General features: G+C 43.6%; 1 protein-coding gene across 1 annotated transcript in view; it reads left to right on the plus strand.

Moving 5' to 3' along the window:
- Positions 1 to 1,329: 1,329 nt before the first annotated feature.
- LOC106571664 (transmembrane protein 121) overlaps positions 1,330 to 25,411 on the plus strand; it is a 58,392-nt gene continuing 34,310 nt past the window's right edge. The window contains exon 1 of the mRNA XM_014144978.2: positions 1,330 to 1,830. The gene's annotated coding sequence lies outside the window, so the exon portion shown is untranslated. The remainder of the gene's footprint in view (positions 1,831 to 25,411) is intronic.

Consider the following 25,411-nt stretch of genomic DNA (forward strand, 5'->3'; position numbering starts at 1 on the left):
AGCATGTATGTATTAAAAATAAAAAACAGAAAAACCTTATTTACATAAGTATTCAGTCCCTTTGCTATGACACTCGAAATTGAGATCAGTTGCAGGATTGTGTTAAGGCACAGATCTGGGGAAGGGTACCAAAACATTCTGCAGCATTGAAGGTCCCCAAAAACACAGTGGCCTCCATCATTCTTAATTGGAAGAAGTTTGGAACCACCAAGACTGTTCCTTCAGCTGGCCGCCCGGCCTTAACTGAGCAATCGGGGGAGAAGGCTCTTGGTCAGGGAGGTGACCGAGAACCCGTTGGTCACTCTGACAGAGCTCCAGAGTTCCTCTGTGGAGATGGGAGAACATTCCAGAAAGACAACCATCTCTGCAACACTTCACCAATCAGGACTTTATGGTAGAGTGGCCAAACGGAAGCCACTCCTCAGTAACAGGCACATGACCGCCCGCTTCAAGACTGTTGGAAAAGCATTCCAGGTGAAGTTGGTTGAGAGAATGCCAAGAGTGTGCAAAGCTGTGTCTACTTTGAAGACTCTCAAATATATTTTGATTTGTTGAACACTTTTTTGGTTTCTACATGCCACCATATGTGTTATTTCATAGTTTTGATGTCCTCACTATTATTATACAATACAGAAAATAGTAAAAATAAAGAAAAACCCTGGAATGAGTTGGTGTGTCCAAACTTTTGACTAGTACTGTATATAAAATGAAATATTACTCTGATACCGAAAAATGGGTTATAGAACTGTGATACAGTGACCAAAGAAGCAAAATCCTTAGTAGCTTATTTCACACACACAAACCACAAACACACACACACACACACACACACACACACACACAGTTAGTAACGTAAGCATTTCGTTGCACCTACTAAACTGTGTACTCGACCAATAAACTTTGATTTGATACATCTAATAGATAATTCACTTTGATTGAGCCAAGGTAGGCCTATATAACCTTCAGTTCTCCAATCACACTCATGCATTTACGTCACATCGCGCCAATCATTCTAATTTACACTGATTAGCTAGGCCTAATCAGAGAAAATGAGTCGGAACGCGAGAGGAGCATCAGTGTGTCGGATAAGTGATTCCTGAATAAGTTTAAAAGGACGGTCCTATCCTCAATAAGTTCGTATAATTACTGTAGCAGTCGGTGCCGTCAACTTCATGTGGTGATGAAAGCTAATGAGAGAGAGAGAGCGCGCACAGTACCCCCACCAGGGAAGGAGAAAGACATTCCCTCACCCCCTTCACTGGTTTCGCTAACCGTCATGTAGGAAACTGTTGCTATAATAAAAGCAAACCACAGGACTGTAGAGGAAAAGAGGGGCAAAGGGGGGAAAGAGAGCAGGTGGTGTATATTCTACGAAACATGTAGGCTGGGGAGACCGCCTAAGTAAATTGACCATAAATCCAATGAGAGAGAGCGAGAGAGAGCGAGAGAGCGCGCGAGAGAGAGAGAGAGAGAGAGAGAGAGAGAGAGAGAAGAAAAAAATCCGGGAAAAAAGAAGCAAATAGCAAAGAGACGCCAATTAGACCGGCAAAATCGGCCCGGAGCCGTGGAGAGCATAGCCACTTGGCTACTTCTGCATCGTCGGTTTTATAAATCTGAATTTTGAAGATATTATTTTCAGAGTTGGCTTATTCTATCGATGGTGTTGGCTTGAATTGAGTTTTTTTGAAGGTAATTTACGGCCACAGTAGTTGGACCGCGTTTTACATTGTGTGCTGTGCCTAGCTCTCAGTGGATTAAACGGTCGTCTCCGGAGCCTGCTGCAGAGGAATAGGGGGATTTCAGCACCCTGGACAGCGACTAGCAGTTGAGGTAAGCGGGTCCGCTAAACTTATCAGCTAGTGGTAGATTTTCAAATGTCTTTTGCGTAATGTTTTACCACAGTTGTAAGGGAGAAAAGTGCATTATTGCATTTGAATGAGACATGTCAAAATATTAGCATACCTTGAATAAATTCGAGGAGGGTGAGACCTTCACAAAGGCGATAATTGGGTTTCGGGGGAGTTAGGTCAATGAGGGTGGTTTGTAATATATTCCAAAGGATGCAGACTGTTTGAATATGAACGCTGCTGCGGCTCTATTTCCTAGAGTCCCTGCCTCTGCGCTCTCAAGTTTATTAGGCTACTCAACATAACATTCAGAAGAATAAATATGAAGTTAGTACGCACTATCTATTTCGATACTGGATGTGTGTATGGTCAAGAATATTGTTCACTATGAGAGAGAGTGAATAGAGTTTCAAGTGATTGTAAACCAAAAATTGCGCGTGCAGAATTGTCAAAGGACGGTGTTTCCGTTTGGGGGAGGCGGGTGAGGGAGAAAAACCCTAATTTTATTTTAGGCAGCTATTTATTCTGAGGAGTCAGCCCGTGTCCACTCAGCAGCAAAAAGCAGCTCATGCCTCCGAGTCTCCACTGAGAAAATCATCTCTTGTTCAGCGCGAGACGTTTCTTCCCATTGGCACGGAGCCAAGAGAATTCCCCACCCCACAAAAAAAAAGAATCAGAAACGGCGCGTGCTGCACTCACGCCCCCGAATCCTAATTCAAACCGGCTATTAAACGATGTCTGGCAAAGAAAAAGAAAAAAACACACGAATACACTGACATCATAAAATATTTTATTTGCATACAATACATAGGCCTACAAATGAGCTGGAGATAGCAGCACTAACCAATGGACCTTGTCCTTCAGTGTCCAGTAATCTGGAAACATGCAGACACCCTGACACCTTGCATTACCTGCGGTTCTGACTCCCCTTTCTAGCACAACCACTTACCTCATCAACCTCTCAAACATTCGAAAAATGACAGGCCTCTCTCTCACTCTCTATTTCTCTATTGCTCTCACTCACTGACTCTCACTCTCTCTCCCACTCTCTCTTTCCACTATTCCAGTGAGAGGAACTGTTTCGGTTGCAGCTTCAAATACGCCGATTGCGGTTTTACATTTTCCATAACACTGAATATGAAAATAAATCTCCTTCCTAGTAAACGCATAACAACAAAGATATGGTCCTTCACACTGGGTGAGTGAAAAGAATGTTAGTTGTTAAGTAGGGGTGCAGACACTGACGGAAATGAAAAGAAGCAACCAACAGAAATGACATTATTCCAGGAGACTGCACTCTGGCTTCCTTGAGGACTGAAAACAGTCTGAGCTCTGACTGTAAAGTAGGAGTTGTGGGTTATGAAGTCTGCAGTGCTATTGTCTGTAAACACTTCATTTTATCTTTACTATGTGAAACAATGACAAACGAATATGTCATGCTCAATTTATTGGACAATAAAGAGCCGAAGTATTTCAAGTTCAATAGCCACCCCAACATCAGAGAAAATATGGATCAGTGGAGGCTCCTCAGAGGAGGAAGGAGAGGACTATCCTCCTCAGTGAAATTCCTAAAAATGTAAGTGGTAATTTTTTTTTAAAGTTATCCATTCTAGCTAAAAAAATGATGCTAAATATCGTCACATCACCAAATAATTTATTAAAACACACTATTTTGCAAAGGTCTACAGTAGCCTCAACAGCACTACTGTATGGTGTAGCTGGAGGACAGCTAGCTTACGTCCTCCAGACTATCAGAGCTCTTGAAACATGAACTGACATGTTGTCCACCCAATCAAAGGATCAGAGAATTACATTAGTACCAATCGGAATCCACACTTCAAGATTGTTTTCATCACGAGGACTGGGAAATGTTCCGGGCAGCCTCAGAGAATAACATTGATTTATACGCTGATTCGGTGAGTGAGTTTATAAGGAAGTGCATATGTTGCACAATATGATGTTGTACCCACTGTGACTATTAAAACCTACCCGAACCAGAAACCGTGGATAGAAGGCGGCATTACTGAAAGCGCGAAAAAACGCATTTAACCATAGAAAAATGACTGGGAATATGGCCAAATATAAACACTGTAGTTATTCCCTCCGCAAGGCAATCAAACAAGCGGAATGTCGGTATAGGGACAAAGGTCAAAGTGTCGCAATTCAACGGCTCAGACACGAGACGTTTGTGGCAGGGTCTACAGGCAATTACAGACTATAAAATGAATACCAGCCACACGGACACCGACATCTTGCTTCCAGACAAACTAAACACCTTCTATGCCCACTTTGAGGATAATACAGTGCCCCGCTACTAAGGACTGCAGGCCCTCCCTCTCCTTCTCGGTGGCCGAACGTGAGTAAGACATTTAAACGTGTTAACCCTCGCAAGGCTGCCGGCCCAGATGGCATCCCTAGCCACGTCCTCAGAGCATGCACAGACGAGCTGGCTGGTGTGTTTACGAACATAGTCAATCAATCCCTATCCCAGTCTGCTGTCCCCACATGCTTCAAAATGGCCACCATTGTTCCTGTACCCAAGAAGGCAAAGATAACTGAGCTAAATGACTATCGCCCCGTAGCACTCACTTCTTTCATTATGAAGTGCTTTGAGACACTAGTCAAGGATCATATCACCTATACCTTACCTTACCTGCCACCCTAGACCTACTTCAGTTTGCATACCGCCCCAACAGGTCCACAGATGATGCAATCGCCATCACAATGCACACTGTCGTATCTCATCTGGACAAGAGGAATACCTACGTAAGAATGCTGTTCATTGACTACAGCTCAACATTCAACACCATAGTACCCTTCAAGCTCATCATTAAGCTTGAGGCCCTGGGTCTCAACCCCGCCCTGTGCAATTGGGTCCTGGACTTTGACGGGCCGCCCCTGGGTGGTGAATGTAGGAAACAACATCTCCACTTCGCTCATCCTCAACACTGGGGCCCCACAAGGGTGCATGCTCAGGCCCCTCCTGTACTCCCTGTTCACCCATGACTGCGTGGCCACGCACGCCTCCAACTCAAACATCAAGACAACACAACAGTAGTGGGCTTGATTACCAACATCGACGAGAGCCTACAGGGAGGAGGTGAGGGCGCTCGGAGTGTGGTGTCAGGAAAACAACCTCTCACTCAACGTCAACAAAACAAAGGAGATTATCGTGGATTTTAGGAAACAGCAGAGGATCGATGGGACAGCAGTGGAGAAGGAGGAAAGTTAAGTTCCTCGGCGTACACATCAGGGACAAACTGAAATGGTCCACCCACACAGACAGTGTGGTGAAGAAGGTGCAACAGTGCCTCTTCAACCTCATGAAACTAAAGAAATGTGTCTTGTCACCTAAAACCCTCACAAACTTTTACAGATGCACAATTGAGAACATCCTGTCAGGCTGTATCACCGCCTGGTGCGGCAGCTGCACCACCCTCAACCGCAAGGCTCTCCAGAGGGTGGTGAGGTCTGCACAACGCATCACCGGGGGCAAACTACCTGCCCTACAGCACACCTACAGCACCCGATGTCACAGGAAGGCCAAAAAGATAATCAAGGATAACAACCACCTGAGCCACTGCCTTTTCACCCTGCTACCATCCACAAGGCGAGGTCAGTACAGGTGCATCAAAGCTGGGACCGAGAGACTGGAAAAACAGCTTTTATCTCAAGGCCAGACGACTGTTAAATAGCCATCACTAACACAGAGAGGCTGCTGCCTACATACAGACTCGAATCAATGGATCACTAGTGACTTAATGCCACTATAATAATGTTTACATATCTTACATTACTCATCTCATATGCATATACTGTATTTTATACAATCTATTGCATCTTGCCTATGCCACATCTATATATTTATATTTACATATTCCTTTCCATCCCTTTAGATTTGTGTGTATTAGGTAGTTGTTGTGGAATTGTTAGATTACTTGTTAGATATTACTGCACTGTCAGAACTAGAGGCACAAGCATTTCGCTACACTCGCATTAACATCTGCTAACCATGTGTATGTGACCAATACCATTTTATTGATTTGATTTGAAAGCACTGCAGTGTATAAAATGTGGTGAGTGGTTGACTTAAAGAGAGAGAAAGACAGTGGTTGAACAGTTAACAAATTAATTTCTCCCAAAATGAAGGAGAAGCAGGAGAGAAATAGAGAAAGAGCGAGATTGCCATTTTCTTTTCACTTTAGTTTCACTTACTTAGTTAGCAAATGCAGCTAGCTAGTTTAGCCTAGTGAAACACCCTGCTCAAACAGAGGGATGCTATGTTACCTAGCTGGCTATGACTTTCCAACACAACACTGGAACTCTTCCAAGTCAAGGTAAGCTTTTGGTATTACTGGCTTGGAAAGTTTTTTTTGCCTGGTCACATACAGCTGATGTGTTGTGCATTGAAGTCCACAAGCTAAGAGAAGAGGTGAGAGGAGGAGAGAGTATAGATGCGAGAAGGAATACAACGTGGCTGCTATGAAAGTGAACTGTGTTTATGCGTTGTCATGGAAATTGCAAGATTATGTTATAATGCTTGTATTATAATGGTTGTTTATTCGACAAAATAGAGTATTCTGTTAACTATTGTGTGTGTGTTCTACTGAGGAGGGCCTCTATGGGATAGCACTGACAGAGGAGATTTACGATGTCTTTGGGTAATAAAGCCTAAAGGGCATTCCAGAGAACATGAGATAATGGTTCTGTTCTATACCGTACCAGGGAGAGACGGTTCCAGTTTGGAGTAGGAGGACCAGACACTGGTCTTTACAATGAAAACTGTTGACACAGCAGTTGCTGTCTGTTATGTATTATACAGTGGGGCAAAAAAGTATTTAGTCAGCCACCAATTGTGCAAGTTCTCCCACTTAAAAAGATGAGAGAGGCCTGTAATTTTCATCATAGGTACACTTCAGCTATGACAGACAAAATTAGAAAAAAAAATCCAGAAAATCACATTGTGGGATTTTTTATGAATTTATTTGCAAATTATGGTGGAAAATAATTTTTCTCATTGAGATAACATCTCTTTTCCAAGAGAGACCTGGTCCAATAGCAGCAGAGGGAACAACATTTCAGACAAAACAACTTACATACAGTAACACAACATTAAACAAAATTATAAAACACACATACAGTACAACAATTATATATTATGTTAACAAACACGAAATTCTTGACTAAAAAACAGCTGTGCTAAAGACAATTACACTCTTCTATGATATATACATCGATCAAGTGTTTAAACTCTGCCAACAAAACTAGATCATCAAATTTTAAAATGTTCAGGAGAAAATTCCAGGACCACTGAGCTGAGTAACTAAAACTATTTCTACCATGACCTGTTCTAATTTCTGGTACTGTCAGAAGGAAAAGAGAATGGGAACGTAATTGATATTTATTTACCGACCTGATTAAAAAAGAACAGAGATAAAATGGCATTTTACCCAATATGGCCTTATAAATCAGTGTATACCAGTGTTTAAGCCTACGACTAGCCAACAGCACTGTAGAGATCACAATGATGTGTTAGACGTTTTTGATTTGTAATGAACCTGAGGGCCGCATGATGCACTGAATCAAGTGCTCTCAGGGTAGTGACTGAGGCCTGCATATATATATAACATCACTAAAATCTAAAACCGCCAGTAATGTACATCGTACCAGCTCCTTCCTGGCCTCCAAAGAAAAACAAGCCTTGTGCAGGTAATAAAAACCTATTTTCAGCTTGAGCTTCCTTCTCTACATGCACAGTGAAGCTCAGCTTATCATCAACCCACACACCCAAATATTTGTACACTTTGACTTGCTCTATAGTATGTCCAGCCAATGTAGCAATGACATGATTAGTAACATGCCTGGCATTAGAAAATACCATGCATTTTGTTTTAAATCATACAAATTGTTGTATCATGTTAAATGCTCTTTGGGCATTTTCAAAAGCTAAAGATAAACAACTACCACTTGATTAAAGAACGTACTTGAATTTGTCCAATAGAAACTCTCGTTTGCAACTGTTGGACTAATGATTACACCCGATCTCAGTTAAATGCAGGCAAGAGTGTGCAAGGTGGTATTGAATGTTACTGTCTGTCCATGTGTCACTGTCTGTCACCTCAAATTTGTCTCTCAACCTGTGTGCACCTACGTTGTAAACTTTCGTTCATAGGCTAGGTTGTAGCAACCTCATGATGGGTATAGGGAAAATTTGAGTATCATGTAGTAAGTAGCCTAAACCTATCAATGTTACATTGAGCTGGGTGGATGGAATATGAATGAGTCACCCGATATGCTGTAATGGAAATAAGGCCATGGTCATGAAAACAAATGTCTCCTCCCTCATCTTAAACGGCACTGACCGCCAATGATATTCATGTACCTCTTATTTCTTCTCAACTGCATTTTGTTGACTTGAAAATGAACATAATGTACAGAGGGTACAGTAAACTTGCTAGGTGTGTGTCTCCTAATACCAAAATCAGCTCTGTATTCATCCTGATGTCCTGCGAGAGTAATAGGGTTATGGGTTGCATGGTGCACTGCCTTGGATTTCCTCTCTATGAAGAACATGGCCTGGTGGTGTGAGTAGTTATACACACACACACACACACACACACACACACACACACACACACACACACACACACACACACACACTCTTCTAGGAACCTATATGACACACACACACAAAGTTCTACACATCACATCTCAAAAACAGCACTAGGGACCCAATACGACTGGCTGACAGTTTGATAAGTGTGTTCACTGGGGTTTTTCCATAATCTAGATTTCAGGTCAGAGCGTTTTCATGAGAGTGCATGCTAACTGTACTGTGGCTTGTGTTCCTATACGCCCCAAATCACATTTATCAGTCTCTTTAAATTCAAACCCTGCTAGGCGGATGTCATTATAACTACATACAGTATAGCAGGCAGGTATGAACATGCAGAGAGAAGGCTGAAGTAAACACACACCATCCCACACACACAAATACTGTACACAGCAGTGGTGGTCGGTGCCGTTTAAGATGAGGGAGGAGGTTTTTTATTTATTTTCTATTGCAGCATATTGGATGACTGTCATTCATATTCCATTCCCCCAGTTCAATGTAACAGCGATAGATGTAGGCTGCTACATGATACTCAAAATTTCCCAATACCCATCATGAGGTTGATACTAACTAGCCTATGATTGAAAGTTCACAAAATAGGTGCACACAGGTTGAGTGAAATTTGAGTAATCAAGGTGACAGACAGTGACACATTCAATAATGCCTTGCACACTCTTGCCTGCATCTAGCTGATCTAGGGTGTACCAGGGGTGGGCAACCCCAGTCCTCGGGGGCCTGATCGGTGTCACACTTTTTCTCCATCCCTAGCAAACACAGCTGATTAATCAACTTTCATTCTAAACTGAAGATCATGATTAGGTGATTATTGGAGTCAGGTGTGTTAGCTGGGGCCGAGGCAAAACTGTGACATATGATGGGCAATTCCAGTCATCGAGGGCCTGATTGGAACCATTAGTCCAACAGTTGCAAACAAGAGTTTTCTCTTGAACAAATTCAAGTATGTTTATCTCTGTTACGTTCAGTTTGCTTCTGTTTTAGAAACTTTTTTCAACAGAATCGGCAGAATGAATACAACCCTGATCACACGCAAACACAGTTCAATTTCATAGCAGCCACATACAAACAGCATGATCCCTTTGATCGTTGTATAATTCCTTTTCGCGTCTATGCGCTCTCCTCCTCACCTTTTCCCTTCGCTTCTGGACTTCAGTGCACAACACGTCAGCTGTCTGTGACCAGGTGAAAAAAAAAACATTCCAAGCCATATCATAACCACTAACCGCTACACACAGCCTACAACGTTGTCAACATAGTAACGTCATAGTCAACATAGCTACTAGAACTAATGCCTTAGTAAACTTGCTACAATCATGCAGTATAGTCAGCAAGCAGTTCAGCAGTTACACCAGAAGGCCCCGGTGGCAATAAATATGTACAACCAAAAGCTTACCTTGACTTGGAAGAGTTCCAGTGTTGGATAGCCTTTGCTAGCAAATGAAGTGAAAGTTAAAAAACATATAAAATACTACATATAGCTCTCTCTCCCCTCTCTCTCCTTAATTTTTTAAAGATTTTTTTTTTTAAACCGTTCAACTATTGTCTTTCTCTCTACGTGAGTCAACTACTCACGACATTTTATGCACTACAGTGCTTGCTAGCTGTAGCTTATGCTTTCAGTACTAGATTCCTTTTCTGATCCTTTGATTGGATGAACAACATGTCAGTTCATCCTGTAAGAGCTCTGATTGGTTGGAGGACGTCCTCTGGAAGTTGTCATAATTACTGTGTAAGTCTATGGAAGGGGGTGAGAACTACAAGCCTCCTGTGTTTTGTATTGAAGTCAATGTACCCAGAGGAGGACGGAAGCTAGCTGTCCTCCGGCTACACCATGGTGCTGGCCTAAAGAGTGTAGTTAAAGCTACTGTTGACCTTCATTGCAAAACAGTGTGTTTTAATCAATTATTTGGTGACGTGAACATCATTTAGTATAGTTTTATCTAAAAAGGATAACTTTAATGTTTCACAATAAAAATTTTTTTTATGAGAATCAGAAAAGGATGGTCTTCCCCTTCCTTGTCTGAGGAGCCTCCACTGATACATACAAACAACCCCCTGAACCCTTTCCCTTTCCTCGCTCTTAATCAATTGTGGTCGATTTGAATAATCAGAGCAAGCCAAACTCAGTAGCGCTGGATGTGGCTGTCTCAGAGAATATTAGGTTGCAATGAGCCATACCAATAAGGGACGCGTGTGTTCAGAATACAGAATGCGCTTACTCACTCCGCTGTGCACATTGTCAGCCTTTTCTACAGAGTACAGAGAGAGAGCAAGGTGCATGGTAGGATGTATTTTGGAGCACTGTGCTCTTTTTCTGTGATGTGCTTTGCTGTGCTGTGTTGTGCAATGCTGTACTGTACTGTGCTGTGCTTTGGTATCTTGGCTGAAACACACAGCTGCTTTAACAGTCAGCAGTCATCTCATCACTGGTTTTCGTCTCTTCAGAAACAGTGCTGCAGGGCTATAATCTCACTGGCATAATGACATCCACTCCAATCAATAGCCAAATGGCAGCAGGAATCAATAGGCCTAGATACCGTAATGTACAAAACGCGGTAATGCTAGAGACAGGGTGGAAGTGGCAGCTCAAGGCTATTTCAGTTCAGCATCGGGACTAGAGAAAAAAGTAGCTTTTAGTTTTAAAATCAACATAACGTTAATGAGCCATTTATTATAAATGGATGTGTCATCTGTGTTTATTATGTCAATATAATCGCAGCATTAAAAAATGTAATTTTTTCTTGTTCCCAGACCATTTTCCACATACACACACATACACAAACTCACCACACACACACGTTTGCGTGCACACACACACACACACACACGAAACAGAGCATGGCTGCTGCGCAGGGATGTGGTGCAGGGTGAAACAGTGGAGACCTTGCACCTGTATCTCTCATGCAGTTATGAGAGATACAGGGCTGATGGGAAATCAGTCAGCTGAAGTGGTGTGCCCTGTCCTGGAGGAGAGGAGAGACCACTCCACTATAGAGTGCCTGGTCTATGACTGTTCTATGTCTGATAAAGTACATGACTAATCTATGCTTGCTCTCTCACTACTCCACCATTCATTTATGACTGCTATGTGACCAGTTTATGTATGTACTATATTGCCCTATGCATGTCTATGCAGGGTGAAACCTGCTCAGAAAAAGATTTGGTAGCATAGGGCAGGGATCATCAACTAAATTCAGCGCTGGGACAATTGTTTCTTTAGCTGATGGTCAGGTGGCCATCCACAAATTATTTGTAGACCGCAAATTGACCGCAAATAGCCCAAACAGATCTAACATTTGACTAAAACATAATCCTTTCAAATCTTGCTTATATTTCTATACGATCAAATACATCGCTCTATCATGCGTGGGGATACTTTGAAACCGATTTCCAAAATGAAAATCATTTGGAGCTGATTTGCTGGTGTTTTTACAGTCTTTTATGTCCAGCAATAAAACAAATATAATTATTATTTTTTGCTCAGAAAACTTGAGGGGCCAAATAAAATCACCCACAGGCCAAATTCGTCCGGCGGGCCGCCAATTGGGGAACCCTGGCATAGGGTGATTGTAAAAAGGGATAACACTCAAAGTAGAGGCCATACCTCAAAGGATTAATGGCAGAGGAAGGAGGACAGAGGAAGAGAGGCAGGGGGACAGAGGTAGGGGGACAGATGCAGTGGCTGGCAAGCTGCTTCGGACTGGCCAGGGGACAGAGTAGGGACGGTGAGTTAGCCAGAGGCAATGGTGGCTGCAGTCCAAGTGGCCATAAACATTAATAAAGCATGTAATCCCAAAGAGATTGTTTCTTTTACAATCCATTAAAGTGATGAATATAAACCCATTTTCACCAGGACATAGAGTGCTATCCTCTTAGTGGAAGTTAGCGTATGAGTAGGTGTGATGCGGACGAAAGACTAGTGCACGAAGGAGTTCACTTCTACTGCAGCGTTCGCTGTAAAATATAACACTATATCCTTGTGTGTGTGTGTGTCTCGGGCTCGGGGGTGAATACGAGGCTAGGCCGTCTGGTGCCCCTGCCGCCACGGCGTTTAAGACGCAAGTCGAATGGAGATCATCTTAGAGTGTGACGATCTGTAAATCAGGCATCAGGCAAGCCCAGCTCAGCTGCTTTGTGTACATCAACAGATGGTTGTGCTCACATTAATTTGTGTGTACAGCTGTACAGGGTACAGATGGAGGCTAGGTTGTGTTACGGCGCAGCTGTGCAGACCGACAGAGGTGAACCTGATGAAACTGATAGCGAAACGCGGCGCTGTTTGCACTGCATAATAAAAGAGAAAAACAAATGAGGTTGGACGCCTGTTTTTTTCCTGTGTCCGGTTGGTTACTCTTGTTATGGAATATTAGAGGTAAAGTTGTGTTATGGTTCATGCTCATGCTGTGTAAGAACAGGAGTTTGGGTGTGAAGAAAAAAAACTGTTAGCTATACACTTGCATTTGCACATTTAGCAGGGGCGATTAAATAAGGTATGAATGCATTGACTCAACACAGCCAGCGAATACTGAGAAACATTATCCTAACTCCGCATGACAAGCTACAATATGTGTAAAGATGGATTTGCCTTTTAAGATTATATTGATCATGATATGCTGCAGCCAGTCCAGCTAACAAGCTATGTTCCAATAACGTTGCGGCAATGACTTTGGAATGTCCTCTGTAGCTATGTCATGTAAGCAGAAATACAAAATGGCACTATACAAAATGAAATGATGCTCTCTCATTACTTTGCAGCCTACCTTGTCAGCTTGGGGATTCAATCTAGTAACCTTTCGGTTACTGGCCCAACGCTCAAACCACTAGGCTAGACTCTCTGGTGGGAATGTCTCTAGCCTGGTCCCAGATCAGTTTGTGCTGGCAAGACAGCACAATCAGTTGCAGGACCAGGCTAGAACGTCCCCAGGCCCAAGCAGTGTTTGCTGTGCAGGTGTAATTACATTCTATACTCTGGGTGTAATTTAGTCAGGTCCACAGTGTCAGCAAACTGGCTGGTGTTCTGGGGTCCCTCTATGCTGTCTCAGAACACTGGGTTATTTAATTACACACACACACACACACACACACACACACACACACACACACACACACACACACACACACACACACACACACACACACACACACAGTCACGGTCATGCAAGCACACACACAGCCACACATTCGCTCTCTCTGTCTTTACCTCTCTCGCTCTCTCTCTCACACACATACTATGTGTGTGTGTGCCCGTGCAAACACACACACACACTCAGTGCCCGCTCAGACCCCCCCTCCCTCGTTTGTCCCCTGCTGCCCCTGCTGTCTGGGTCTCTGTGACCTGCTTGTCGGACATTATTGCCTGTGTGGTGGTGCGTCTCGCCCCATTGAGCATGGAGCTGTATAGCAGCAGTAGCAGGCCTAGGTGGGTGAAATGTACTAGACCAGTGCTTGTCAACTTTTTTGTACCAGGCTGTGGTACAAAAACTGACTGAATTGGTCATAGTGAGCCATCTGACGAACCGGTCAGCAACACCCTCGGGACTGATACTGGTCTGCGAACCACAGGTTGAGCAACACTATATTAGCCTAGCTGGGGTAGAAGGCTAAGCAGTTGGTCTGAACTGGTCATTTCTGGTCTGGACTGGTCTGGCTTGTCTACTGACTGGGGAAAATCAGCCTGCTTGACTTGACTACGGGCAGTAGCTCTACTAGCTGCAGCAGCGTCACTGCCTCTGGGCTCTGAGCTGTGGCTCCTTCGACTGCTATGGCTCCTGTGTCACTTGAGACACCACGGCTCCTCTCCCACGGCTGCAATAAGTCTTTCTGCGCTGCTGAGAGAATGCAAGGACACACACACACACACACACACACACACACACACACACACACACACACACACACTAACACACAGGCTGCCACCACTGCCGCTAGTGCTGTGTTTGTTTGTGATGTTTATGCGACATTTGTGCCATGTTGGTGCGCATTGGTACGCATATCTGAGTCTGTGTCTCTGTGTGTCGATCCCAGTTCAGTGATTAGCATGTTCTCTTTAGCTGTTCCATTTTCTTTCTCAAGGCATCCTGAGAGCAGCAGAAGCGCTCTGTAATTAGCCTGGAAAAGCATAGAAAAACATCAACAAACAAAAGATGAAACAATCCACGCCTAGCCTTCATTTTGCTACTGAGCACTATCATTACAACTAGACATTTTCAGTTTCCACAGGTGTAAGCTTATTCACTAATTACAAACAAGCAACCCGACTCACTCTGGCCTTGAACAACATCAAAACATCAGGCATGTTCCAATAAGGAGTAAAACCCATATAGCGTTTTAAATAATGGTTTTGGGTGCCAGATTGGGCTTGTTGGTTATTATAGTTGGATAGCTGGACCTTGGACCCATCCATATCCACAGCTCTCTGGCCAACTGCAGGAGGTACCCAGTACTAGTGCCCATGGTTTCATCTGAGAGCCTGACAGAGGGAGAGGGATGGCTGCAGCAGCCCTGGTTGAAAGCAATACTGAGGGAAGGAATCATCCAGCCAACACATCCAACTCCAGCCCTCCAGTGGCAGCAGACATGTTGGGTAAAAGAGATGGCTATATGTGATAAACAGATAGCTCTCACTATATATAGTTGTCTCGTTTTCTCTCCTTCCCCGTTTCGCTCACTTTTTTTCTCATAACTATCTTAACTATCTTCCCTTATTCTCTCGCTTCCCTCTCGCTTCCCTCTCTCTCTCTACCCTTCCCTCTCTACCCTTCCCTCTCTCCCTCCTGTTCTCAATTTTTTTCTGCCCTGGAAATCTTTACTTTTTGCATGAGTTCACCATGAGAATTAAGAACTAGGATTCATGATGTTTCATCCTGCACCATACAACGGTTATGTTCAGACCTGGCAAATTGATCATATTATATGCTATTCTATCTGTCATATAATCATTGTAAAGGGCTGACATTTATTTTGTTGGATTTGAAGACTCAGTAGGAATCTTTTCTTATCAACACATCAGAGTTTTAACCATAATGTATCTGTTAGGTATCGGAGCTGTGGAGCAAGGAGATCAAATCAAATCAAAGTTTATATGTCACGTGCGCTGAATACAACAGGCATAGATAGACCTTACAGTGAAATGCTTACTTACAGGCTCCAATCAATAGTGCAAAAAAGGTATTAGATGAACAGTAGGTAGGTAAAGAAATAAAAACAACAGTAAAAAAGACAGGCTATATACAGTAGCGAGGGTATAAAAGTAGCGAGGCTACATACAGACACCGGTTAGTCAGGCTGATTGAGGTAGTATGTACATGTAGATATGGTTAAAGTGACTATGCATATATGATGAACAGAGAGTAGCAGTAGCGTAAAAGAGGGGTTGGCGGGTGGTGGGTGGGACACAATGCAGATAGCCCGGTTAGCCAATGTGCGGGAGCAGTGGTTGGTCGGCCCAATTGAGGTAGTATGTACATGAGTGTATAGTTATAGTGACTATGCATATATGATAAACAGAGAGTAGCGGGGGGGGCTCACAATGCAAATTACCTGTTTACCTGATTACCTGTTCAGGAGTCTTATGGCTTGGGGGTAAAAACTATTGAGAAGCCTTTTTGTCCTAGACTTGGCACTCCGGTACCGCTTGCCATGCGGTAGTAGAGAGAACAGTCTATGACTGGGGTGGCTGGGGTCTTTGAAATGGGCTCCTCTGAACGCTGGGAAAGGTCCTGGATGGCAGGCAGCTTGAGTATGTACTGGACGTGATACCTCTGTAGTGTGGAAAATGAGGGGGAATAGGCTTTGTCGTGCCCTCTTCACGACTGTCTTGGTGTGTTTGGACCATTCTAGTTTGTTGTTGATGTGGACACCAAGGAACTTAAAGCTCTCAACCTGCTCCACTACAGCCCCGTCGATGAGAATGGGGGCGTGCTCGGTCCTCCTTTTCCTGTAGTCCACAATCATCTCCTTAGTCTTGGTTACGTTGAGGGATAGGTTGTTATTCTGACACCACCCGGCCAGGTCTCTGACCTCCTCCCTATAGGCTGTCTCGCCGCTGTTGGTGATCAGGCCTACCACTGTTGTGTCGTCTGCAAACTTAATGATGGTGTTGGAGTCGTGCCTGGCCATGCAGTCGTGGGTGAACAGGGAGTACAGGAGGGGACTGAGCACGCACCCCTGGGGAGCTCCAGTGTTGAGGGTCAGCGTGGCAGATGTGTTGCTACCTACCCTCACCACCTGGGGACGGCCCGTCAGGAAGTCCAGGATCCACTTGCAGAGGGAGGTGTTTAGTCCCTGGATCCTTAGCTTAGTGATGAGCTTTGAGGGTACTATGGTGTTGAACGCTGAGCTGTAATCAATGAATAGCATTCTCACATAAGTGTTCCTTTTGTCCAGGTGGGAAAGGGCAGTGTGGAGTGCAATAGAGATTGCATCATCTTGGGATCTGTTTGGGCAGTATGCAAATTGGAGTGGGTCTAGGGTTTCTGGGATAATGGTGTTGATGTGAGCCATTACCAACCTTTCAAAGCACTTCATGACCACGGATGTGAGTGCTACGGGTCTGTAGTCATTTAGGCAGGTTGCCTTTGTGTTCTTGGGCACAGGAACTATGGTGGTCTGCTTGAAACATGTTGGTATTACAGACTCGGACAGGGACATGTTGAAAATGTCAGTGAAGACACCTGCCAGTTGGTCAGCACATTCCCAGAGCACACATCCTGGTAATCCGTCTGGCCCCGCAGTCTTGTGTATGTTGACCTGTTTAAAAATCTTACTCACGTCGGCTACGGAGAGCGTGATCACACAGTTGTCCGGAACAGCTGATGCTCTCATGCATGCCTCAGTGTTGCTTGGCTTGAAGCGAGCATAGAAGTGATTTAGCTTGACTGGTCAGCGTCGTGTCACTGGGCAGCTTGCGGCTGTGCTTCCCTTTTTGTAGTCTGTAATAGTTTGCAAGCCCTGCCACATAAGACGAGTGTCGGAGCCGGTGTAGTATGATTCAATCTTAGCCCTGTATTGACGCTTTGCCTGTTTGATGGTTCGTCGCAGTGCATAGCAGGATTTCTTGTAAGCTTCCGGGTTAGAGTCCCGTACCTTGAAAGCGGCAGCTCTACCCTTTAGCTCAGTGTGAATGTTGCCTGTAATCCATGGCTTCTGGTTGGGGTATGTACGTACAGTCACTGTGGGGACGATGTCCTCGATGCACTTATTGATAAAGCCAGTGACTGATGTGGTGTACTCCTCAATGCCATCGGAAGAATCCCGGAACATGTTCCAGTCTGTGATAGCAAAACATTCCTGTAGTTTAGTATCTGCTTCATCTGACCACTTTTTTATAGACTGAGTCACTGGTGCTTCCTGCTTTAATTTTTGCTTGTAAGCAGAAATCAGGAGGATAGAGTTGCGGTCGGATTTACCAAATGGAGGACGAGGGAGAGCTTTGTACACGTCTCTGTGTGTGGAGTACAGGTGATCTAGAATTGTTTTCCCTCTGGTTGCACATTTAACATGTTGATGGAAATTTGGTAGAATTCATTTAAGTTTCCCTGCATTAAAGTCTCCGGCCACTAGGAACGCCGCCTCTGGGTGAGTAGTTTCCTGTTTGCTTATACAGTTGCCTGAGTGCGGTCTTAGTGCCGGCATCTGTCTGTGGTGGTAAATAAACAGCCACGAAAAGTATAGCTGAAAACTCTCTAGGCAAGTAGTGTGGCCTGCAATTTATCACAATATACTCTACTTCAGGCGAGAAAAATCTAGAGACTTCCTTAGATTTCGTGCACCAGTTGTTGTTTACAATTATGCACAGACCGCCCCCCCTCGTCTTACCGGAGTGTGCTGTTCTATCTTGCCGGTGCAGCGTATATCCCGCTGGCTGAATATCCATGCCGTCGTTCAGCCACGATTCTGTGAAACATAGGATATTACAGTTTTTGATGTCCCGTTGGTAAGATATTCGTGATCGTACCCCGTCTAGTTTATTGTCCAATGATTGCAGGTTGACGAGTAGTATTGACGGTAACGGCAACTTTCCCACTCGCCTTTTCTGGGTCCTGACCAGGCATCCGGCTCTTTGTCCTCTGTACTTGCATCACCTCCTCTTGCAAATAACTGGGATTATGGCACTGTCGGGTGTTTGGAGAATGTCTTGTGCTTGCCTGTTGAAGAATGTGATCTGAATGTGATCTGTTGATCAAAATAGGAGTGTAACATCACATCATATAGTTTTCATATCTAACAATGCAGAAGAACGGAGCGAACTTAGGAATACCAAGAGAAGTCCAAAACTAACTGTAAACAGCCAGACAACAAGCTTTCATTTTAAAATACATTTTAGAGTATTAGTCTGGTGGCAGACCTGTGTTGAAATAGCTACACTAAGAAAAAAGGGTTCCAAAAGGGTTCTTCGGCTGTCCCCATAGAGAACCCTTTTGGGTTCCATGTAGAACCCTCTGTGGAAAATGTTCTACATGGAACCCAAAAGGGTTTTACCTTTTTTCTAAGAGTGTAGTATTTGATATCCTCTAAATACTTTGAGCATTTGATTGAGTTTGTCTGGAGTACCAGATTACCTGTGGAACTGTTCCATTGGTTCTATTGCAACCGGGCAAACTCAAATCAATAACAGCTAAAGTTCTTGAATAAATAGTATTGGAACGCAGGTCTGTCTGGTGATGGTCTTTTCCAAATCATGTCAGAAGCCTCTGTGTTAAAGGCGTAATATGTAGAAATAGCTCTGCTATTTCCTGGTGTCTGAAACGTTTGTCTGAATTCAATTTATGTAACACAACAAGTACTGTAGAAAATCATTGTACATTCTAAACCCCTGTGAAATATCTTTTGAATAATCAAAAATATTGTATTTTCAGCTGAGGTACAAAACAGGAAGTAAAAAAAACAACAACAAAAAACATGACACTTACGGAGAAGAAGCATAGAAAAATATTGCTAATAGAACAAGGCCCGTATCCGCAAAGCAGCTCAGAAAAGCTCTTAGGAATCCTGTTAAAACCTGTTTTAAAACAACAACAAAAAACCTCCCAGCTCAGAGTAGGTTTTAGGATGATGTTAAGACACTGCTCAGACAAACGCTGAGCCAGGAGTAAAATCAACTCCGAAATGTTTCTCAGCTGGTAATCACAACAGTTTGAGGTACCGCAAAGGAAAAATAGTGATGACACTCATTGACATTGTTGCAAATGATGTGAATTAACCAATCGTGATGAGGCATCGCCAGCTGTGCACGCTTCAGATAAACACGGTGAATGTGACTGTCAAATTTTGGTAAGATTTAGGGACGCACCGATATGACATTTTTGGCCGATACAAATAGCCAAAAAAATTAAAATAAATGTTGCAGCCTTTTAAGCATTTTAGTACAGTTAAATAGTTGAAACACACACACACACACACACACACACACACTGACCAAATTGTTATTTTGCTGGCATTTACGTATGTCCCCATTACCAGTAAAACATCATCAAAACCTATTTCTTTCACTTACTTGCTGTACTGTTTCGTTGTTCATTTGTTCAGTCTCAACCAGGATTTCATCATACATGTCAAGCAGTGAAGTTTCAGCTCTGTCTGTCCGTGGCCTCTCTCCCTCGGTGCGCACTGTCACTGTGTCCGTTTCCATCTTGTCCAGCTGTGTCTGTAAGAGTTCACGTAAACCCTGTTCTTTGTCTGCATCGAAGTAGCGGTCCTTGTATCTAGCATTGAGCATGGTGGCGACATAGTAAAGAGGCTCAAAAGAATGCCACCGAATTGCATGTTCACAGCCCCTTGTAGTGTACTTTTGCAAGTTCTAACTCCACGGTCTGTATCGGCAGTTTTGTTGAGCAGGCGTTTCAGTGCCATGACAGAGGGTTTCACGTCTGCTACAGACGCAGTTGATGAGCTTAGTTCTCGAGTCAGTTGTTTGAATGTAGCTAGGAGTGTGTTCATGTTTCCAAGTTTCAAACACGTTCTCTAATACCATTGAAATGGCAGCAGCGGTATGAGAACCAGCACATTCTTGAGCATGCAATATGGCTTTCCTCAGTACGAAATCCACATCGACCCACTGTGCTGTAAGACTCAGCATGCTCATGGGGCTGACATCGCTGGTCCAAATGTCAGTTGTGAAGCTAATAGCAGTGACGCCCATAGCAAGAAGCTCAGTTGGCGAAAGCCAACATCATCCACGACAGAGAACGGTTGATTGTCAAGGGCAATGAATTCCATTATTTTGGCGTTAAAGGATTTCGCCATTGAGTTGTCTCGCTGACATTTTCTTACTCTTTCAAATGACTGCTCGACTTGAACTTGTTTAGTTGTTGGAAGTATTTTTCAGCTTTTGTTCTGTGTAGCGCTGTATTTTTCATGGCGTCATTACGCCATCTACTTACGTTATATAGGTATGCACGTTAGCTTTTACATCGGTTTTGCACATCGGCGTTAAAATAGACGATGTTTTGCATTTTTAGCCGATTCCAATATGCTTACTGTTATATCGTGCATGCCTAGATAAAATGTTTGATATCATTTTCGCCTGACACAATCACTTTGCCTACTCTTAATTATTTGCTAAAATGTTGATGTGCATATTTTTTTGCCACAATTCTGATAGTTGTTCAAATCAACACACTCGTCACACTCGTTATCAACACACTCGTCACTCCCATTTAACAACTCTAAATTGCTTTGGCACAGTTGGCATCAAACCACTTGCTGATAACTTATAAGCATGACCACTTAAGGAATAGTTTTACACAATGTGATGTTGCGCCCCTTAGGGATAACTTGAAATAACATGATGTAGGTGTCACGACTTCCGCCGAAGTCGGCTCCTCTCCTTGTTCGGGCGGCGTTCCGCGATCGACGTCACCGGCTTTCTAGCCATCGCCGCTCCACTTTTCTATTATCCATTTGTCTTGTCTTGTTTCCATACACACCTGGTTATCATTTCCCCAATCAATCTACTTGTATTTAACCCTCTGTTTCCCATCATGTTTTGTGTGTAATTGTTTCATGTTTTCGTGGTGTTTGATTTACGCGTTTTACTTTGGTTATGTTCCGTGGTTTTGAGCGCATTTTTATTTATGACGTGCTCTCGTATTTTGGAAGTAATATAAAGTGCGCTTGGTTACATTTCGCTTCTCTCCTGCACCTGACTTCGCCTCTCATATATCCGATATTGACAGTAGGTTAATTAAATAATTATTTATTAGCCTATGTGGTTATAAGCATTTAGGCATATCATGTGAAATAGGACTCATGTGAAATCATTTTCAAAAGCATGTATGTCTACATTATTTATCATAGAGAAATATAAAAACATTATTTTAACAACTCCAAAGCAATTGCATGTGGTGCAGGAACCACTGACTACTTTTTCTATTATCAAGACACCTGCTGGTAACTCTTACCTGGTTAGGACACATCCTAAATATCGGTCAACTAGGTAGGACTCTTATGACTAAAGAGACTTCATGCATAGCTTTTATTTTTACCCATAAGAATAGGAGTAAAATGTTTCCATTCTCAGCACTTACGACCAATTTTCTACTCTGAGACGCTTTGTAAATACGGACCCAGATCTACAGCTTATTAAACTTGTTTTCAATGAGAGTGACAGATCTTTAACTCGCATTTCCATCTGAAATCAGTCGGGTGGTACACAAAACTACATTGTGTCCTTTAAAGAGATGTATCTTGAGGTGAGCTCATCCACCAGCCAGATAAATGCGGTGGCAATTCAGCCAGGTCACACCAGATCCACTGCGTTATTAGACGTTTGTCCAGGTCCCCAGGACGTCGGGAGATGCCTTCAATACCATCCACTATGGGCAACATGAATGCCTATTACCATCCAATACCATTGCGGCTTGGATGTTGATAAAGGCTGGGCTTAAACCGCGAGCTACAGCTCCGAGGTTATGGGTTCAATCCCAGTGCTAGGCACTATTGTTTTGTTTCGTGTTAACCCTGTCCAAAACCTTAACCCTTACCTTAACCACTCTGAATTAATGCCCAAACATAACCGTCATACCCTTATCTACTTTCACTTCACCCATAGACCCACAGAAACACAGATCGGTGGCAGCTAGTAGGCCGGCGACGACGACCGCCGAGCACCGCCCGACCGGGGAGAGGCGCCACCTTCTGTGGACGCTGTGACAATGAGGTTAATCATAAGGCAGACTCTGTTCAGCTGGTCCATGTTTTATTAGGTTGACATCTCTCATTTCACAGCACGTGTGTGTCACAAATGGCACCATATTCCCCAAAGGGCTCTGGTTAAACATGGGCAACTAAGAGTGCACTATATAGGGAGAAGGCTGCCATTTGGGAAGCAACCTGTGTCTGCACTGTAGCTTACCTGATCAATGTTCCAATTTCCTCATATCTATCACACACTAATTATGCTATTCCTGTGTATTCTCATCATGGATTTCACACAAAGATCAAAGTGCCTACGCCATCGCTGATGGATTTAATGATGCTGGGCTTCTATTTCTGTGTAGCTAGCTGTCCCTGTCCGGGTAACAAACCTGCTGTATGAAGGATGAAGTGGTGGACTGTGTGGTCTGCGTGACACACACACACACACAACCATACCCCAACCTAGCTCCCTCTCCAACTTCATCAAATTCACTTCCTCTAATAATCACCTCATGTTTCATTGGGAGCTAGCCTTCCCCAGGAACAAATTATCACTATAAATATACAGGGACACAAATTAACCAGCAGTGTCAAGATTCTAATGGTCACAATTAGTCAACACTTGGGCTAATGCGAATAATGTATAACTTCTACACACTGGATCTAATTGTAATTGCCCAACAGTTTATAGGCTGCAAAACAGATGGAGTCCGGTGGTTATTACACGTGTCCTCCACAGGCCTTTCATGAGTATTATTGGTATTAATCAATAGGTTTGGAAGGAGGTTGCATATCTAATGTGAGACTACTTCAGTACTGAGACACTAACATGCAGAATTCAAATTTTGGTAAAATTAGAGACGCACCGATATTACATTTTTGGTCACTACAAATATCCGATATTTTCCGTGCCAAAAGAAAAGAAAAACATTTTTGCGGCCTTAAGCATTTTAGTACAGTTTAGTACAGTATAGTTGAAACACACACACACACACTGACCAAAAAGTTATTTTGTTGGTATTTACATATGTCCCCATTACCAGTAAAACCTATTTCTTTCACTTACTTGCTGTACTGTTTCGTTGTTCATTTGTTCAGTCTCAACCAGGATTTCATCATACATGTCAAGCAGTGAAGTTTCAGCTCACTCTGTCCGTGGCCTCTTTGTAAATACGGACCCAGATCTACAGCTTATTAAACTTGTTTTCAATGAGAGTGACAGATCTTTAACTCGAGAGCCACATCTTAAGCCTCATTTACACTACTTGTAGTTAGGTCGCTGGTTCCTCTCGGGCAGGAAGGACCTTGAAACAAAATAGTGTCACCCTGTAGTATGTGGAGGGTTTTTGTATACCAGGGGATATACCTAGTAATTTAGTAGTAGAAGTCCGGTGTGAATAGGACTTTAGACGGTAGGATATCATATTAGCCAAACAGAGTGTAATGGCCATATAAGATTATTCCAAAAAGGCTCTGAGAGTGGATAGCCGAAGCTAGACAGCCACTGGAGTGTCAGCATTGACTCTGAAAGTGGTTTGAATTGCAGGAGCAATCCAAAGACAGCCACTTGAGTCTGCAGTATTTATTGCCTTGACATAAAGGCTCCCCCACAGTTGAACTTAAAGCTAAGCCCTTGGTAGTAACGACACAGACCAGGTCAGCTCTCTGTCAGACCCAGACCCAGCGTGCTAAGTCTCTCTAGACCTAGGCCAAGCCAGCAGCTATGTCATGCAGGGATCTGAAGCTGTGAAGGACGAAGCCTCGCCTCCTCCTCTCCCCTCCCCTGCCTTTACTCCCACTGTGATATCTACTAAAGTGCCAGGGGGAATTAGATAGAAGAGAGAAAGAGAGGAAACAGAGAGAGACGGTGTGGTGTGCCATGCCGGGCGATAAGAGTAGTTTGCGTGCACGCGTGTGTGTACACTGTGTGTATTTGTGCCTGCCGCGGTCTGTGCTTGTGTGTGAACGATAGTATGTGTATCCCTGAATACGTGTGTGTGCGCATCAATAATGCACTGTAGAGTGTGTGTCTGTGTTCTTAGATGTATGTGTGTGTGTGTTCATCAAAGATAGTGTATGTGTATTCCTAAATGTGTGTGTGCGTCAATGCCTGCTTTTGTGTACACGTGTGTGTGTGTCTGTGTGTGTGTGTACGCTGCTCATCGTGCGTGTGTGGGTGTGTGTGACTGATAGAATGTGTGTGTGTGTATGTTGCTCATCGTCTCGCTGCTCACTGCCGTGGTTAATTATTCACTGGGGCTGTGCTGCAGAGATTAACTGAGAGGCCAGGGGATAAAGGCACCGGAGGAAGAAGATGAAATTATTAAATCCTAATGCTGGAACTCTGGCTGCATGGTAATTTCTTCAATTGATTTTAAAGAGGTGCTCAGACAGCGGGAGCAGTGCACAGGAGATGGACTCCTAAGTTCCCTACCTCCATCGTTCTATCTCTCTATCTCGCTCTCGTTAACTCACTGGCTGTCTCTCGCTCTGTGACAAAGTTCTCTAGCTATTTTTCCTTCTCAGTATCTCCTTGTCTATCTCTCTCTTTCCCAATGTGTCTTTCCATCTCTCCTCCTTACTGCGCTCTCTCGCTCACATCCCACTCTATCATGTTTTTCACCTTCCTTCCTCCCACTTCCTCTCTAACTGATCCCTCTCCTCACTCTTACTTATCTCCTTCATTATCCCGTCCCTCAACCCTGCTCTCTCCCAGCTACTCTGCCCCTCTCCATCCAGCACCTCCATCTTCCTCCCCCCGTCCCTCCCATCTCGCTCCTAATCCCTAACTCCATCT

Source organism: Salmo salar, chromosome ssa15 (genome assembly GCF_905237065.1).
Source record: "Salmo salar chromosome ssa15, Ssal_v3.1, whole genome shotgun sequence".
NCBI classification, from domain to species: Eukaryota; Metazoa; Chordata; class Actinopteri; order Salmoniformes; family Salmonidae; genus Salmo; species Salmo salar.